The 20,511-nt window shown below is 43.2% G+C and overlaps 1 protein-coding gene across 2 annotated transcripts in view; it reads left to right on the forward strand.

The window, feature by feature from the left end:
• gdf5 (growth differentiation factor 5) overlaps positions 1–20,511 on the forward strand; it is a 129,757-nt gene that overhangs the window by 61,279 nt on the left and 47,967 nt on the right. The gene's annotated exons all lie outside the window — the stretch shown is intronic.

Here is a 20,511-nt window from a genome sequence, read left to right on the forward strand (position 1 = left end):
ACCAACTGAAGCAGTACTGACAGAGGGGTTGAGGGCTAGAGGGGTGAGCTTATAGGTAGCTGAGGAGCTGCAGGAAGGAAATTTCAGAGCTGATGGGCTTGGTGGTTGAAGGTAATCATGAAGTGACTAAAGTCAGAGGATGGTGTAGGAGGCAGAGAATGAAGAGATTATGAAGCTGGAGGAGGTTACAGAGTGTATGGGGCAAGGTTACGGAAACATTGAAACCAAGAGGAAGTAGTGAACTCACAATATGGCCTCATTCAGAGGCATGGCCTTGTGATTATTAAAAGAAACATAGAAGATAGGAGCAGGAAGAGGCCATTCAGCCCTTCAAGAGGCCTGCTCCTGCATTCATCACGATCATGGCTAATCATCCAACTCAACATCCTAATCCTCCTTTCTCCCCATAACCTTTGACCCCATTCACCGCAAGTGCTATATCTGGCTGCCTCTTGAATACATTCAATGTTTAGGCATCAACTCCTTCCTGTGGTAATGAATTCCACAGGCTGACTCATTCTTTGAGTAAAGAAATGTCTCCTCATCTCCATCCTAAACGGTCCACCCCAACTCCTCAGGTTATAACCCCTGGTTCTGGACACACCAACCATCGGGAACATCCTCCCTGTATCTACCCTGTCTGGTCCTGATAAATTTTATAAGTCTCTTGAGATTCCCTCCCCTCATTCATCTGAACTCCAGCAAAAACAATCCTAACCTAGTGAATCTCTCCTCATGCGTCAGTCCCACCATCCCCAGTACCAGCCTGGGGAACCCTTGCTGCATCCCTCAAGAGCAAGAGTACCCTTCCCTAGAAAAGGAGACCAAAACTGCCCACAATATTCTCAATGTGGCCTCACCAAGCCCCTGTATAACTGTAACACATCCCTGCTCCTGTACTTGAAACCTCTCACAATGAAGGCCAACATATCATTGACCATCTTTACTGCATGCTGCACCTGCAGACCTACCTTCAGTGATTGGTGCACAAGGACACCCAGGTCCTGCTGCACACTCCCCTCTCCCAATTTACACTCATTCAGGCAGTAATCTGTGTTTTTGTTTATGCTTCCAAAGTGAATAACCTTGGCAAGTTATACTGCATCTGCCATTAACATTCCCACTCACCCAACCTGTCCAGATCATAGAGTCATAGAGATGTACAGCATGAAAACAGACCCTTCAGTCCAGCCCATCCATGCCAACCAGATATCCCAACCCAATCTAGTCCTATTCGCCAGCACCCGGCCCATATCTCTCCAAACCCTTCCTAATCATATACCTATCCAGATGCCTTTTAAATGTTGCAATTGTACCAGCCTCCACCACTTTCTCTGGCAGCTCATTACACACATGCACCGCACTCTGCATTAAAAAGTGCCCCTTAGGTCTCTTTCACATCTTTCCCCTCTCACCCTAAACCTATGCCCACTAGTTCTAGACTCCTCCACACCAGGGATAAGACTTTGTCTATTTACTCTATCCATGCCCCTCATGATTTTATAAACCTCCATAAGGTCACCCCTCAGCCTCCGATACTCCAGGGAAAACAGCCCCAGCCTGTTCAGCCTCTCCCCATAACTCAAATCCTCAAACCCTGGCAACATCCTTGTAAATCTTTTCTGAACCCTTTCAAGTTTCACAACATCCTTCCAATAGGAAGGAGACTAGAATTGCACGTAATATTCCAACAGTGGCCTAACCAATGTTTTGTACAGCTGCGACATGATCTCGCAACTACTGTACTCAATACTCTGACCAATAAAGGAAAGCATATCAAACACCTTCCTCACTATCCTATCTACCTGCGGCTCCACTTGCAAGGAGCTATGAACCTGCACATCAAAGTCTCTTTGTTCAGCAACACTCCCTAGGACCTTACCATTAAGTGTATAAGTTTTTTGATTAGATTAGATTAGGTTACTTACAGTGTGGAAACAGGCCCTTCGGCCCAACAAGTCCACACCGACCCGCCGAAGCGCAATCCACCCATACCCCTACATATACCCCTTACCTAACACTACGGGCAATTTAGCTTGGCCAATTCACCTGACAGGCACATCTTCGGACTGTGGGAGGAAACCGGAGCACCCGGAGGAAACCCACGCAGACACGGGGAGAACGTGCAAACTCCACACAGTCAGTCACCTGAGGCGGGAATTGAACCCAGGTCCCTGGCGCTGGGAGGCAGCAGTGCTAACCACTGTGCCACTGTGCCGCCTAAGGTTGCTTTTCCAAAGTCTTGCTAAGGTTTGCTTTTCCAAAATGCAGCACCTTGCATTTACCTGAATTAAACTCCATCTGCCACTTCTCAGCCCATTGGCTCATCTGATCAAGATCCTGTTGTAATCTGAGCTAACCTTCTTCACTGTCCACTACACCTCCAATTTTGGTATCATCTGCAAACTTACTAACTATATCTCTTATGCTCGCATCCAAATCATTTATAAAAATTAAGAAACATAGTGGACCCAGCACCGACCCTTGTGGCACTCCAATGGTCACAGGCCTCTAGTCTGAAAAACAACCCTCCACTTCCACCCTCTGTGTTCTACCTTTGAGCCAGTTCTGTATCCAAATGGCTAGTTGTCTCTGTATTCCATGAACTCTAACCTTGCTAACCAGTCTCCCATGAGGAACCTTGTCAAACATCTTACTGAAGTCCATATAGATCACATCTACCGCTCTGCCCTCATCAATCCTCTTTGTTACTTCTTCAAAAAAACTCAATCAACTTGTAAGACATGATTTCCCATGCACAAAGCTATGTTGATCATCCCTAACCAGTCCTTGTCTTTCCAAATACATGTACATCCTGTCCCTTAGGATTCCCTCCAACTACTTGCCCATCACCAATGTCGGGCTCATTGGTCTATACTTTCCTGGCTTGTCTTTATCACCTTTCCTAAACAATGGAACCACATTTAGCCAACCTCCAGTCTTCCAGCACCTCACCTGTGATTATTGATGATACAAATATCTCAGCAAGAGGCTCAGCAATCACTTCCCCAGCTTCCCACAGAGTTCTAGGGTACACCTGATCTGCACTTCCTCCTCTGTAATATGGACATTTTTCAAGCTATCACCATCTATTTCCCTGGATTTCTGTATCCTTCTCACAGTTTACCCTCCCAATCAACTTGGTATCACCTGCAAACTTTGAGATGTTACATTTTGTTTCCTCATCCAAATGATTAATATATAATGCAAATAGCTGGGCTCCCAGCATACATTTTTGTGGTACCCCCTTGTTACAGCCTGCCAATTTGAAAATCACTTCAGAGAAGTTAAAATGATGGAGTCGAGTTTATGGCTCACGTCCTCTTTGGTAGTTAATAACAGTTCAGAGGCTTATGGATGAGAACGTGGCCCCACGTACAGCAGAGCCAAGACACAGATGGTAGGAAGCAGCCGACATAGTGCTCCCACAGTATGTCCAACCATCCGAAAAGAGCATCTGCCTCAACTCCTTCAGTAACCTCCTGCCTGGGATGGTTCCAGACAAACCCTTGGTGACCTACTGTTCTTACTGGTCTGTCAATCATTTTGCTCTCCACAAACAACGGGCATTAGTGGCAGTCCAGAGAAGGTTCACCAGGCGGATTCTGGGTATGGAGGGACTGCCTTATCAGGACAGATTAAGTTGGGAATGTACTTGTTGGAATTCAGACCAATGAGAAACAATCTTAATGAAACATACAAGATTCATAGAGGAATTGACAGGTGAGAGGTTTTGTCCCCCTTGTGGACATCATTTTACAGCAAAGGGATGCCAAATTTTTTTTTAGATTACTTACAGTGTGGAAACAGGCCCTTCGGCCCAACAAGTCCACACCAACCCATTCCCCTACATTTACCCCTTACCTAACACTACGGGCAATTTAGCATGGCCAATTCACCTGACCCGCACATTTTTGGACTATGGGAGGAAACCAGAGCACCCGGAGGAAACCCACACAGACACGGGGAGAATGTGCAAACTCCACACAGTCAATCGCCTGAGTCAGGAATTGAACCCAGGTCTCAGGCGCTGTGAGGTAGCAGTGCTAACCACTGTGCCACCGTGCTGCCCAAATTCAGACAGAGATGAGGAGAAATTTCCTCTCTTGGAAAAATCACTGGAGGTAGGAGTGGCTTTTGATGAATTGTTCAGATATCATTTCAACTGTCTCTCTATTGGCTGCTGAAATGGCATATTTGACTGTTGTTTTTGGACACCAGCAAGGGGTTACCGCGGACAGATTGGGTGGAGTTGGTGCTTATTAGTAACATGACAGAGAATATGTCACAGAGAGAATGAAAGAAAGATCTTGCATTTACATTGCCTCTGTCACAACCTGAGAATGAGCTAGTTTGTTTTAGTTCAAGTGTAGCCCTGTCGTAATGTTGGAAACCACATGGTGACTGAAGGAAAATGGTTAGGCGTTCATGAAAGACCTTAAGACATATGAGTAGAAATAGGCCATCCAGCTCATTGAGTCTGTTCCTCCATTCAATGAGATCTTGGCTAATCTGATCATCCTCAACTCCATTTCCCTGCCTTTCCCCCAACCCTTGATTTCTTTACTGATTAAAAATCTGTTTATCTCAGCCTTGAACATACTTAATGACCCAGCCATGATAACCCTCTGCAGTAAAGCATTCCACAGATTCACTTTCCTGGCTCAGTGGTTAGCACTGCTGCTTCACAGCGCCAGGGACCTGGGTTCGATTCCAGCCTCGGGCGACTGTCTGTGTGGAGTTCGCACATTCTCCCTGCGTCTGCGTGGGTTTCTTCCCACAAGCTGAAGATGTGCAGCTTAGGCCATGGGAAATTGCCCCATAGTGTTGGGACATGTAGTCAGGGGTAAATATACAGTAGGGGAATGGGTTTGGGCAGATTATTCTTTGGAGGGTCAGTATGGACTCGTTGAGCCAAAGGGCCTGTTTCCACATTGTAGGGATTCTATGATTCTATCCCAATTGTTCATTCTACCCAAGAAAGAAACTTCCTCCTCACCTCTATCTCAGTTTGGCATCCCATTACTCTGAAATGATATCCTTTGGTCCTCGATGCTCCCACAAGGGGAAACTTCTCTGTCAATTCTTCAAAGAACCTTGTATGTTTCAATAAGATCACTTCTCATTCTTGTAAATTCTAATGCGTACAGGCCCAATTTAACCTTTCCTACCCAGAATGCACCTGGTGAACCTTCTCTAACCTGCACCTAATGCCAGCATGTCATATCCTCGATAAGGGGCCCAAAATTGCTCACAATATTCTAGCTGCAGTTTGACTAGTGTCTAGTACGGTTTTAACCAAACTTATCTACTTTTATACTCCATTTTCTTTCCTAATACTCATTGAACTTAGATGCCTTTTTTTTGTGATTTATAGACAAAATTCCCCAAATCCCTCTGTATTGCGGTTTTCTGCGATTTTTCTCCATCTAGATAATATTCAGCTCTGCTAGCTTCCTGCCAAACTGTATGATCTCATATTTTCCAACCTTACATTCCAACTGCCAAGTTTTTGCCATTCACCTAACCTGTCTGGATCCCTCTGCAGACTCTTTGTGTCATCCTAACCACTTGCCTTCCCAACTACTTTCGTGTCACCTGTAACTTGGTTATATAATATTCACTTCCTTCATATGAATCATTAATATATATTGTAAACATGTATGGCCTCAGCACTGATCCCTACAGTACTCCTGTATTTACAGGTTGTTATTCTGACAAAGCTCCCCAAAACCCAACTCTCTGATTTGTATTAGCTGGCCAATCCTCTCTCTATGATAATATATTAGAGTCATAGAGATGTACAGCATGGAAATAGACCCTTCGGTCCAACCCGTCCATGCCGACCAGATATCTCAACCCAATCTAGTCCCACCTGCCAGCACCCGGCCCATATCCCTCCAAACCCTTCCTATTCATATACCCATCCAAATGCCTCTTAAATGTTGCAATTGTACCAGCCTCCACCACTTCCTCTGGCAGCTCATTCCATACCTGTACCACCCTCTGTGTGAAAAAGTTGCCCCTTAAGTCTCTTTTATATCTTTCCCCTCTCACCCTAAACCTATGCCCTCAAGTTGTGGACTTCCCGACCCCAGGGAAAAGACTTTGTTTATCCTATCCTCATGATTTTGTAAACCTGTATAAGGTCACCCCTCAGCCTCCAACGCTCCAGGGAAAAAAGCCACAGCCTATTCAACCTCCCCCTATAGCTCTTATCTTATTTACATGGTACTATACTGAATGCCTTTTGAAAATCCAAATACACTACATCGTCTGCTTCTCCTTTATCTATCCTGTTTGCTACCTCCTCAAAGAATTAGAATGATTTGTCAGGCATGATGTCCTCTTCATGAAGCCATGCTGAGTCTGCTCCGATATATTATTATTTCCAAATGCTCTGCAATTACATCCTTCAGCATTGTCTCTAACATTTTCCTCACGACAGATGCTTAGCTAACTGGCCGTTTTCACGTTTCTCTCCCTTTTTGAAGTTGGCAGTTTTCCAAAGCTCTTGGATTTTCCCAGCATCTAAGGACCCTTAGATTGCTACATTCTTACCATAATCTCAGCAGAAGTGTTTCACCCACTCACTTTACACTGATTGACAGTCCAGTTATCACCTAAAAATGTTAACTACTTGCTCACTTGTAGAAACAGTAGGCATTTCAAAGCACAGATCTGCTATGTTATTTTCATAAAGAGGCAGCTGAAGGGTTTTATTAGCCTGTTAATTGAGGTACATGAGTTGGAAAGAGGTGTGAAACGTTGTAGATTACACAAAGGTCCCCTACGACTGGTTATACGCATTACAGTCAGAACAGTTCAGGTTGACACTGCGCACTGGGAGGATACTGAAAATGTGTTGCTGGAAAAGCGCAGCAGGTCAGGCAGCATCCAAGGAGCAGGAGATTCGACGTTTCGGGCATAAGCCCTTCTTCAGGAATGAGGAAAGTGTGTCCAGCAGGCTAAGGTAAAAGGTAGGGAGAAGGGACTTGGGGGAGGGGCATTCACCTATCGCATCTCCATCGCCCCTCCCCCAAGTCCCTCCTCCCTACCTGTTATCTTAGCCTGCTGGACACACTTTCCTCATTCCTGAAGAAGGGCTTATGCCCGAAATGTCGAATCTCCTGCTCCTTGGATGCTGCCTGACCTGCTGCGCTTTTCCAGCAATACATTTTCAGCTCTGATCTCCAGCATCTGCAGACCTCACTTTCTCCTCGAAGATTTTAACCTACTGCGAATCCTCTTGCAAGGATGCCTTCCTTGAAGAAGCTCTCTTCCTCCCTCTACAATTCCTGAAGAAGGGCTTATGCCCGAAATGGCGAATCTCCTGTTCCTTGGATGCTGCCTGACCTGCTGCGCTTTTCCAGGAACACATTTTCTGTTCAAAGACATTGGTGGTGAAATGTGTTCTTGAGCTGCTGCAGTTCATTTGCTGTGGGTAACCCACAGTATCATTAGGGTGGGAATTCAAGGATTTTGACCCAGTGACACTGAAGGAATGGTGATATATTTCCGGGTCAGGATGGTTAGTGGCTCGGAGGGGAAGTTGCAGATGGTGATGTTCCCACGTCTCTGCTGTCTTTGTAGTTGGTAGATGTCGTAAGTTGGGAAGATGCCCATGAAGGTGCCTTTTTTTTGTTGCTGCCGATGTATGTTGAGAAAACGTAATGAGAGTTAGAGATGCTTCAAGAGGTAAATTCCAGCTCTAGACAGCCAAAGACAATGGTGGATGCCAAGAGGTCAGAGTTGAAACAACACAGAGCTTACATACAGTTACCGTGCTGAAAGAGGTTACAGCATTGGGGAGGGGGTGAAACCATGCAGAGATCTGAAAGTAACAGTGATGATATTGAAATATAGAAGTTTATAAAATCATGAAGGGCATAGATAGAATGAATAACAAAGGTCTTCTCCCTCAGGTGGGGGGATTCAAAACTAGGAGGCACATTTTAAGGTGCGAGGAGGAAGATTTAAAAAGGATGAGGGCAACTATTTTACACAGACAGTGAATCATGTGTGGAATGAACAGCCAGAGGAAGTGATGGATGCAGGCACAGTTACAACATTTAAAAGACATTTGGATAAGTTCATGAACTGGCAGGGTTTGGAGGGATATGGGCCAAAGTGAGGCAGATGGGACAATTTAGTTTGGGAACATGGTCAGTGTGGATTAGTTGGGATGAATGATTCCATGCTGTATGATTCTACGACTCTAAATCCATGATGTAGAAGAGCCGGTGTTAGACTGTGGTGGACAAAGTTAAAAATCACACAACACCAACTTATAGTCCAACAGGTTTATTTGGAAGCACTAGCTTTCAGAATGCTGCTCCTTCATCAGGTGGTTGTGAAGCATAAGATCATAAGAAGCAGAATTTATAGCAAAAGATTACAGTGTCATTCAACTGAAATGATATATTGAACTCAACTGGATAGTTGTTGAGTCTTGCATCTTTTAGAATGGGTTGCAGATTTTTGTTCATTAATATGTAAATCCCAGAAATTCTTTTAAGTGACCTCCTTGAGATAACTTAAGGTTTTATAACAAAAGGTGACATCTTAGCTCAGACAATACCTTAAAGGTGTGAGGTTAGAGTCTGTCTGTATTCCAGTCTTGAGTCAGACTGGTTCTATTTCCAAAGTAGTAATTTATAAAATATTACATGGATTGACTGTCTGCAGACTGTGCATTTTGTGAGCAAGATAGAATGTATCTGAAAGAACCAACCTTCCAACTTGGCACCACTCTCTTGAATTATCCTGTCCATCTTCCTTCCCATCTATCCACTCTACCCTTTGCCCTGAACTATCATCATCACCACCCCCCCCATCTTCACCCACCTGTTGCATTCCCAACTACCTTTCCCCTAGCCCCACCCCCCCCCTCCCATTTGTCTCTCACCCCCCTTGGGCCACCCCCACATTCCTGATGAAGAGCTTATTCTTGAAATGTCGACACTCCTGCCCCTTGGGTGCTGCCTGACCTGCTGTGCTTTTCCAGCAGCACACTTTCCGATGCTGATCTCCAGCCCTCACTTCCTCCTGGAAATAAAACCTGGACTATAACCTGTGTGATTTTTAACTCTAAATCCAGTCACTGCAAGACCAGGAAGTCAATGAACCCAGGAATTATTAGTGAATGGGAGTTGATGCAAGTTGGAATATAGAAAGAAAGACGCTGAATGAAGTCAGGATGCAAGGATAGTCAAAAGGACATTGGAACTACTGCATCTACAAGTAACAAAGGCCTGAATGAAGGTTTGAGTAACAGATGAATTGAAAGGGGAGCAGGCACCATTATAATGTTGCAAGTTAATGGAGTACCGTGTCTATGAACCTAGCACTCTCTAGCAACTTGTTCAGTCAGTTGGTCATTGAGTTTCCGGGAGAGAATCAAGTGAATCAAACTTTCCAGAATGAACATTTTCTCCCTGATGTATGAAATGTATGTGCTTAAGGGAAGGTAATTGGATAAATCATAAGTGTTTTGGATCTTTGTACTCCTGCTGTAGTGCATTAGGTCATACCCTACAAATACACATCATCTGAGGATTGTTCATGAGGGTATTTACAGTAAATATTGCCAAAGCTTTGATAGACGTGGTCTGTCAATGTGTGTGGGCTTTTGTTTTCAGCAGGATATTTGACCTAATGAGGAAGTACTTATATTAGCTCCCATCAGAAATAGACTTGGGTAACATAGTACTGAAAGATTCAATAGATTTTTTAAAAATTCATTGACAGGATGAGGGTGTCGCTGGCTCAACCAGCATAGTTGGTTATAGGGAGCTGCAAGCAATATAGATGAGTGGGTGGGTGAAGTTCTGGCAGGTAGAGTATAGTGTGTAAGTGGTAGGCGATTGCAGAGTTCAGTGATGCAGGGGGACCTGGGTGTCTGAGTGCATGAATTATAAAAGATTAATCTGCAGTTACCAGGAAAGCAACCAGAATGTTATTGTGCATAGTAAGGGAAATTAAAATAAAATTAGGAAGGTTATGCAACAATCCTACTGACTACTGGCAATACCATATCTGGAGTACTGTATATTGGTCTCCTAATTTGGGAAGGGATATAAATGCATGAGAGGCAGTTCAGGGAAGTTTCACTCAACTTAATACCTGGATTTGGGCAGGTTATCTTATGGGGAGAAGTTAGATTGGTTAGGTTTGTACCAGCTGGAGTTTATAAAGACATGACCTGACTGAAACAAATAACATCATAAGAGGTTCGGACAGGTTAAGAGATGATAACAGTGGGAGCATCTGGAACTAAGGGTCACTGTTTCAAAAATAAGGTGTTGCTGATTTAAGGCAGACATGAGAATTTTTTTTTCTTGCATGGGGTTGTGAGCCTTTGGAGATCCCTTGCACATAAAGATGGTTTAAGCAGCTGTGAATTATACAATAAATGGCAGAACTCTTTGGAGCATTAGCATACAGAGGGATCTGGGTGTAAAGATCCCTGAAAATGGCAACACAGGTGGATGCGTTGTTCAAGACGTCTTACAGCATGCTTGCCTTTATCAGCCAGGGCATTGAATGTAAAAGTTGGCAAGTGACGTTACAGCTGTATAAAACTTCATTTAAACCACCTTTGGAATATTGTGAGCAGTTCTGACCACCAAACTACCAGATGCTTTGGAGAGGGTGTAGAAAAGGTTTGTCAGGTCTGGATGGTTTCAGCTATGAGGGGAGCTTGGATTACATTCACAGGAAATTCAGAGGCTGTAGGGCAACTTAATATAGGTCTACAAAATTATGAGAGGCATAGATAGGATGGATAGTCAGAAGATTTTTCGCAAGGTGGAAAATTCAGCTGCAAGAAGGGACAGAATCACGTGAGAGAGTGAAAGTTAGAGGAAAAGTGCACAGAAACTTTTTTTTACACAGAGGGTCAGGGTGCCTGGAACACCCTGCTAATGGAGTTGGTGGAAGCAGGCACATTAAAGTGTACCTTGATAATCACATGAACAGGAGGCGAACAGAGGGTTCGAAACTGTGTATGGGCAATAAGCAGTAGATCTAACTAAGGATTAGGAATTGGCACAGGCTTGGTGGACGAAAGGGCTTGTTCCTGTGCTGTATTTTATTATTGCCCATCACACAGGGCAGTTAAGAGTCACCCACAATGCTGTGGGCCTGGAGTCATATATAATCCAGACCAGATAAGAATGGCAGTTTCCTTCAGTAAATGATATTAGTGAACCTCATGGGTTTTTTTCTAATAGTCAACAATGTATTCATGGTCATTATTAGACTCATAATTCCAGATTTTTTTAAACTGAATCCGAATGTCACCACCTGTCATGGCAGGATTTGAACCCAGATATCATCTGGGTCTCTGGATTAACAGTCCAACAATAACACCTCTAGGCCATCACCTCCTCATAAATGCTAATTACACAGGAACACCCATATAAACAGTCATAGGCACTTCAGAGGAAATGCTGATTTTAAGCTGCTCTGTATATAAGTTTAGCTCGCTGAGCTGCAAGATTTGTTTCCAAACATTTCATCACCATACTAGGTAACGTCATCAGTGAGAGTCTCTGGTGAAGTGCTGGTGGCATGTCCTTCCTCTCTATTTGTAGGTCTTGGTTTCTTAAAGTGGGTGATGTCATTTCCATTTTTTTTCAAGAGAAAGTGGATAGGATCTACATCAATGTGTTTATTGAAGAAGTTTTGGTTAGAATGCCATGCTTCTAAGAATTCTCGTATGTGTCTGTGTTTTGCCTGTCCGAGGATGTGTGTGTTGTCCCAGTCCAACTGGTGTCCCTCTTTGTCAGTATGGATGGGAACTAGTGGTAGTGGGTTGTGTCTTCTCGTGGCTAGTGGTGTTCATGTATCCTGATGGCAAGTCTCCTGCTTATTTTTTTGATGTAGTGTTTTCTACAGTTCTAGCATGGCATCTTGTAAACGACTTTAGATTTACGAGTAGTATCTAATTGATCCTTTAGTTGCATTAGTCACTGTTTAAGTGTGTTGATAGGTTTGTGGGCTACTATGATGCCAAGGGGTCTGAGTAGTCTGGAAGTCATTTCTGATATGTCTTTGATGTAAGGTAATGAGGCTACAGTTTTTGGTTGCGTTGTGTCTGCTTGTTTGAGTTTGTTTCTAAGGAATCGTCGATTGTGTTTATTGGGTACCTGTTTTTCTTGAAAACCTTGTACATATTTTTCTTCTGTTGTTTGTAGTTCTTGGCTGCTGCTGTGTGATGTAGCTCATTGAAATAATGTCTTGATGCAGCTCCGTTTGTAGGTGGTAGGATGATTGCTTCTGAAGTGAAGTATTTGGTCTGTGTTTGTTGTTGTTCTGTAGATGCTGGTTTGAAGTTCTCCCTTAACTATACGTTCAACTATCACATCTAGAAATGGGAATCTGTTATCATTTTCCTCCTCTGTTGTGAATTTTATGCCTGTCAAGATATTGTTGATGATGTTGTATGTTTTCTCTAGTTTATTCTGTTTTGTGATGATGAAGGTGTCATCCAGGTAGCAGACCCAAAGTTTGGGTTGGCTAGATGGGAGGGCAGCTTGTTCAAGTCTCTGCATTACTGCTTCCACAATGAGCCCTGATATTGGTGAACTCATAGGTGTTCTGTTGACTTGCTTGTAAGTTTTGTTACTGAATTAAGCTTCTCAGTTACAAACAGTAGCAGACATCTTCAGCATGTCATGCTTCAAGTGACCACATTAAGATAGAGTTGGAGACTTTTATACCCTCAGGTACGTGCTATGGTACCACTACAGGTCTGTGTCTTAAAGATACATTACGTTAGAATTGTTATATTTATGGGGAGGTGATGGCCTAGTGGTATCATTGCTGGGCTGTTAATCCAGAGATCCAGATAATGTCTAGAGACCTGGGTTCAAGTTATAACACAACAAGATGAACTCTCTCTCTCCTGTAGACCAATAATTAATCTGGTCATGACCATGAACCCCAATCTGGAGATTCACGTTTTGCTGCAAAAACTCCTTTATTTCAGCTCTCCCAATTGCTGGTGTAAAGCAGCAAGGAAGTGAGATCACCAAGATCAGATTTTGGATAATATAGGAATGCAGTGATTGTTCTAATTAAGAGCCTCAGAAAAGACAGGGAAGAGAGGCACAGAGTGGAAATAGAGAAGAAAGAACAGGTGGGGGGGGGGGGGTGCGGGGTGGTGGATGGGTGGGGGTGGGGGGATGCTGCTGGTGTTTGAGAAAAAAGGTGAGAGAAAAAGAGGAGAGAAACAGAGAAACAGAAAGGGAAAGGGACGCACAGACATAGAGGATGATAGACAAACATAATTACAGGCAGTCAGGGAGAGAAAGACAAGAGATAGAGGAGTAAGACAACAACTAATACTATGGAATCTCTTTCATCACCACATAATCAGAATTCTACTGCCAGGATCAATACATGCACTGATAGTAATTTGCACTGAATATCAATTCACACAGTTCGTAATTCCATAGAATTACAAAGTATTAACAGCATAGTCACACACCGCTATGTCCAACCATCTCGGCTCCAGATGACCTCCTCCTGGTTCACACTATTGTTTGTGTGCTTAACTATTTACCTCAGCCATTACCTGTGGCAGTCATTTCCATTCTCGCATCACTCTCTGGGCAACTAAGAATTTCAGGACTGCTTTCTCTGAAGGAGAAAGTGAGGATTGCAGGTGCTGTAGATCAGAGTCGACAGTGTATTGCTGGAAAAGCACAACTGGTCAGGCAGCATCGGAGGAGCAAGAGAATCGACGATTCAGGCATAAGCCCTGCATCGGGAATTGATGCCATTCCTGATGAATGAAACGTCGATTCTCCTGCTCCTCAGATGCTGCCTGACCTGCTGTGCTTTTCCAGCAATACACTCTCAACAGCCTCTCTGAAGGACCTGGCTGTACATTTTGAAAGTTCAAATCTGGACTCTATTCTTTTCTCTTCGTAAAAATGATTCATGGAAGTTAATTCCTTGCACTCAGATTTAGGGTAAGATTCATTACTCACACAGTCAGTAATTAAAATAAGTACTGATACTCACACAGTGAGTAATCTACCTTCAGGACCAACACAGTTCTAATGTACAGGGAGAACCCATACTCCCACTGAGCTTAATTTTTGTAATGGCTCGTGTTTACAGTGTCTGTGATGTACAGTAATGACCAACACTTACAACTGTCAGTAATTTGTAATAAAAACCCATGTTCATGCTGATTGCAATCTACAATGAGGACTGATATATCCGTTGTTAATAAGTGAAAGTGAGTAAGAAATGCCAGTAATGTATGTCAACACAGATTCCCACACCGTCAGAAATTAGTTTCAGTCACCAGGAATGAGCCAGATTTAGCTCACAGTTGTATGAGCCTTGGTTGAATCACAACCATTATTTGATTAAATTCAACTTAGATTTTGAAAGGGAGATACATGAAAGAGCTACCAAAATTCTGAATCTGACTTCAATGTTGTTAAGAAGGCATACAGTGTTTTAGCTTTTATTAATAGAGGGATCGAGTTCCGGAACCATGAGGTTATGCTACAGCTGTACAAAGCTCTGGTGTGGCCACACTTGGAGTATTGTGTACAGCTCTGGTCACCGCATTATAAGAAGGATGTGGAAGCTTTGGAAAGGGTGCAGAGGAGATTTACTAGGATGTTGCCTGGTATGGAGGGAAGGTCTTACGAGGAAAGACTGAGGGACTTAAGGCTGTTTTTGTTGGAGAGAGTAAGGTTGAGAGGTGACTTAATACAGACATATAAGATAATCAGAGGGTTAGATAGGGTGGGCAGGGAGAGCCTTTTCCAAGTATGGTGATAGCGGGCACGAGGGGGAATAGCTTTAAATTGAGGGGTGATAGAGTTGGGCAGATGTCAGAGGTATTTTCTTTATTCAGAGAGTAGTAAGGATATGGAATGCTTTGCCTGCAATGGTAGTAGATTTGCCAACTTTAAATACATTTAAGTCGAAATTGGACAAGCATGTGGACGTACATGGAATAGTGTAGGTTAGATGGGCTTCAGGTTGGTATGACAGGGCAGCACAACATCGAGGGCCGAAGGGCCTGTACTGCACAATGTTCTATGTAATAGAGTCAGAAGTCACATGACTTCAGGTTACAGTCCAATAGGTTTATTTAAAATCACAAGCTTTCAGGGCACTGCTCCTTCATCAGGTGAAGTAAACATGGTGAAGGTGAGGACTGCAGGTGCTGGAGATCAGAGTCAAGATTAGAGTGGTGCTGGAAAAGCGCAGCAGGTCAGGCAGCATCCGAGGAGCAGGAAAATCGACGTTTCAGGTAAAAGCCCTTCATCAGGAATCCTTTGCCTGAACCATCGATTTTCCTGCTCCTCAGGTGAAGTAAACAGTCTGCTATACAAATCTAATGGGTAAAACGACAGAATGTCAGTGGGAGGTATTTAACACAGGACTTAACCTGATCCAGAGCCTATTTAAACTCCTAGGAGGCAACAGCTCTATTTGCTAAGAACGATAGTTTGCACAATTAAAGGAGCAAGGGACAGGTTACACTAAAAGGCAAAGAACGCATCAAAATGCAACAAAACAAAAAACGCAGAGCCTGGCAAATGAGAAAGACACATAGAACAAATTTCTAACAGAGCTACAAAAGGGAATATAAAAGGAAACTTAACAGGAATATCAGAATCAACAAAAATTGATATTACAATCATCTCAGACAGAAGCGAAGGCATTTGGCATCCTTAAAATCAGATAATGGTGATGCTTTCATTGTAAATACTCACAGTACATCAGTACTTACACAAAAAGAAGAGGTCAGCATGTCGCACGCTCCAACTAGTGTTGAATCTGGACTCAATAAAAATTAAAATAAACTAAACAACAGCAATGAGAATAATAATTATAGTACACAGGGACAGAGCGTCAGCTTCGGATGGTTTCCATCCGAGGGTTTGAAAGGAAATGAGTGGGAACATAGGCCCAGATGTTCCAATGGGTAGCTAGTTATTTCAGCAGTGCTGTATCAAGATCCTATGGAATACCAGACTTTGTGGGATTTACCTGGGAAAGGGAAGTTTCTGACGAGCAATTATTTTGTATTCAGAACCTAACAAATACACCCCTAATGTCAGAGAATTTAGGATGTTCTGCTTTCATTAAGCTAATAGTCACTCAAAAACCTAGTCTAACTTAACCCCAACTACTGCATACATCCACAAATACACCTCCCCAGACTCCTTATAACCCCTTGGACTATTGAAAATCAAGTCCCCTCTGTCTGACTATATAGACCAACACATTTCCACAACAACCACACCTTTGCCCCCACCACTGCGGGACATAACATGTGAACACCACTCCCTGTTCTGACTTTCCCACAAGCTCACTGCTGCTCAGCCTGACACCAGCCACACCAGCCTCCCACTCATCACTGACCACTGTCACTGACATTCTTCCCCACCTCCAACTATTGCTCCCTAACCACTTCAGCACTTACCTGCCATCCTAACTGCCTGGCACCCGAATGCCAGGAGTATGATGGAACATTCCAGCCGCGAGTTCCCTTCCTTGTGACACACCAAGCTGACTTGGAATTAGATCAGTATTCCTTCATCACGAGTGGGTCAAACTCCTGGAAATCCCTTCTTCGCAGCATGGTTGACTTAACTACACCACAAAGGCATCTTATAATCCTGAACAGATCTCTAGCACCGTCTAATCCTGAACAGATCTCTAGCATGAGGTTGTTGACTCGCTCGCTGAGCTGGTAAGTTTGTTCACAGATGCTTTGTCACCACGCTAGGTAACATCATCAGTGAGCCGTCGGTGAAACGTTGGTGTTCTGTCCCACTTACTATTTCTGTGTCTGGGTCTGCTGGGGTTGGTGGTGTCAGCAACAAAACCGGAAGTGAAACTACCAAACCCGACAGACCCAGACACACAAATAGCAAGCGGGACAGAACACCAACATTTCACCGGAGGCTCATTGATGATATTACCCAGCATGGTGACGAAATGTCTGCAAACAAACTTCCCAGCTCATTGAGCAAGTCAATTACCTCATCCACAACCTGAGCTACAAATCTCAAATACTCAGAAGATCTATAGCATATACTAATGCAGAACAGTCCCCCAATATTTTCTAATCCTGAACATTTTTGAAAAGTGTGGTGCTGGAAAAGCACAGCTGGTCAGGCAGCATCCGAGGAGCAGGAGAGACGTCTTGAACACGAGCTCTTCATCAGGAATTAGGAAGCTTATTCTCAAAATATTGACTCTCCTGCTCCTTGGATGCTGCTGGACCAGCTGTGCTTTTCCAGCAACACACTTTTCAACTCTAACCTCCAGCATCTGCTGTCCTCACTTTTTCCTAACCCTGAACATTCCCACCAAAATCTTCTAATCCTGAACACGTCCACCAGGGTCATTAAATTACAAGCATCCTTCTCCTTCATTGGGCTTCACCTGAAAAACTATTACTTACCCCAATGGTCTACTCACTATTCTCATGCCATTACTACCTTCCCAATCCCCATCAAATCATAAAAGATATTCCATGATATTTTGGATTTTCAAGTGATACATAAAACTCAGTCACATGCTCTCATGCCTAGGGCTGAGTCCTTACAAGGGGCATAGGGCAGAAAAAGAGGTCATTTGGCCCCTGCATCAATGCTAGTATAAATAATCCACTTGAACCAACTTAAATCTTTTATCATTTGAATTTTAAGCTTAAGGCTTAATGACACAAGTTTGTGATGCATTAAATCTGCCTTAAATTGTCTCAATATTTGCTGCTGAAGCTCAGATTATTCCCTGTTGTACATAGTCTCACACGAAGGATTACTAAACCAGCACAGAATTTAACATGTACAAAATAAAGCGTTCAGTTCACTGTCATTGCCTGGAGAAAGAAGCAGAAACTACAAACTGAAATGTATAGAAATTCTATAAAAACAGAAGTGTTAATAATCTACAAAAATAGTGTAGTGGTTATTTTTGTTGCAGCTACAGTGTAAAAGGTAGAGTGTAAACACACCTTGTTCACCTTTGTTTTATCGATATGTTTACTGTTCACATCCAATATAATACTATGCATGTTCTACCCAAACTACTTCTCATCCCTCATATTTCCAACATCAATCAGGAGAAACCTTTGTGTTCAGATTAACCCTCAATGCTAAGTTGTTTGTGTGTTCCCTCCTTCCATCTTTCTTGTCTTCAGACTCCCAACTCCAATTCACTCCCTGATTTCAAACTTCATCACATATATGGTCCCTCGCTTGTGACTTTCCAACAATTACATAAACATACACATAAAGGACAGTTGTAGCACATTGGTGGTGTCCCTAACTTTCAGCCAGGAGGTCTGAGTTCAAGTCCCATTTGCTGGAGGAGGAGAGGCAGTCAGGGAGATAATACTGGTGTTATTGCTAGACTATTAATCCAGAAACTCCATTAGTACTCTGGGAACCTGGAATCAAATCCTGCCATGGCAGATGGTGGAATTTGAACTCAATAAAGAATCTGGAATTTAGGATCTACAGATGAACATGAAACCATTATTGATTGTCATGAAAAATCATCTGGTTCCCTAATGGCCTTCAGGGAAAGAAATACGCCATTCTCACCTGGTCTGGCCTATGTATGATTCCAGACCCATAGTTGACTCTTAACTGCCCATGTCCCATGAGTGAATAAATAAAAGAGATGTGTCATAACATTCCTGAACAACTTGTTTAGGAAAATATCTACCAACAGACATCAGAATGTATGAATTATGAGCAGGACTAGACCATATGACTCCGACAGCCTCCCCACATGTAATAAAACCATGGTGATGTGATTATCCCACACTCCTGTCTACCCTTGATAACTATTCATCCCCTTGCTCAGCTAATATCTATTTACCTCTTGGATATAAGCTGAATCTGTCCAATGTTTCTTCATAAGGCAATTCACTCATTCTAAGTTTTCCACCAATAAACCCTCTTTAAACTATTCCCAATGTCCATCCTGCCTTAGATAAGGAGATTAATGTTGTACACAGTCCTTCGGTTTGGCCCCATCAATGCCCTGTATAACTGTCGCACAATCTCCCTACTGTTGTATTCAATTCTACCTTACAACAAATAGTAACATTCTGTCAAATGACTTTCTGTTCCTGCAGACTGCTTGCGATTCATGCACTGGGACACCCAGATCTCTCTTCATTTCAAAGCTCTCTAATCTCTCACCATTTCAATAACATGTTTCTTTGATATTCTTCCTGCCAATTCTGCATGTTCCACATTATACTTCCATTTTGCCAGATCTTTGCAAATGGGATTGTCAGAGTCATCACAGAGTCATAGACATGTCCAGCTTGGAAACAAACCCTTCGGTCCTCTCCAAACGCTTGTGCTGATCTACTCCAGGACAGCTCTGCTCACTCTGCCCCTTGTCAGACCCAACTCAGAGATGACGGTAATGACTGATTATTCTTCTTTCCCCTTTCAAAACTGCATTATTAAACTCTCCATAAAATCATCCACAGTCCTTCCTTTTTCTTAAACTGCTATCCCTTCTCTCAGAAGGAACTTGTATTATAAAGGATTTGCCCAACCTTAAGGCTTCATGGTTTATAGTCACTTTCAAACAGCAGTCATTGTTGTAATGTCAGAAATTTGATCTCAAGCAGCAAAGTGATAATGTCTGGATAGTCTACATCCAGTGATTTTGGTCAAGGAATATTGGCAGACTCACAAGGGAGCATTCTCCCCAGCTTGTCTTCCAATAATGCGATGGGACGTTTGGTATTAACCAGTGGCGATCAATGAGAATCTATATTCAATTTTTCACATTAGGTTGGGGCTTGGAAAGTGCTGCCTGAGGGTGTGCTGAAAGTAGATTCCGTTGTGGCTCTCAGAAGAGAACTGGGCAATTGTCTGTCGAGATCAAGCAATGCAAAGCTCACGGGACAAAGTCAGGAGCAGTGGCACCCAGTGAGTTACTCCTGCCAGCCCGAACAGACGTGGTGGGCCGAATGGCCCCTCTCAGAGCTAGAACCATTCTGTGAGCCAATAAGAAGACAGCTCAGGTCAGGTCTGAGGTTAAATCTTGCCCTGCCCACCTTGTTTCAAGAAGAAAAACAGACAGTGCTGGAGGAACTGACAGCATCGCTGGAGGCAGAGACAAGTTTCTTATTTCACGTCCATTACTTGGAACTGAACTCCCCCCCCACCCACACAAACACACACACCCCTCACCCTCCCCCGACCTAATGAGTTAGTCCAGCACTTTCTGTTTTTTATTTCAGATTTCCAGCAAATTATTTGCTGCTCACTTCAGCGTCAGTTGCTAAAATCTCACCAAATGGGTCGATAAAGATTTCCGTACGAAATAAAGCACATGTTAAATGGAAAGAAAAACCGAAAAATCAGAAACAAAAAGAGAAAGTTGCTGGAAAAGCTCAGCAGGTCTGGCAGCATCTGTGGAGAGAAATCAGAGTTAACCTTTCCGGGTCGATACCCCCTTCCCCAGAAGAGTAAATGTGAAAGG

The sequence above is a fragment of the Hemiscyllium ocellatum genome, chromosome 15 (assembly GCF_020745735.1).
Source record: "Hemiscyllium ocellatum isolate sHemOce1 chromosome 15, sHemOce1.pat.X.cur, whole genome shotgun sequence".
NCBI classification, from domain to species: Eukaryota; Metazoa; Chordata; class Chondrichthyes; order Orectolobiformes; family Hemiscylliidae; genus Hemiscyllium; species Hemiscyllium ocellatum.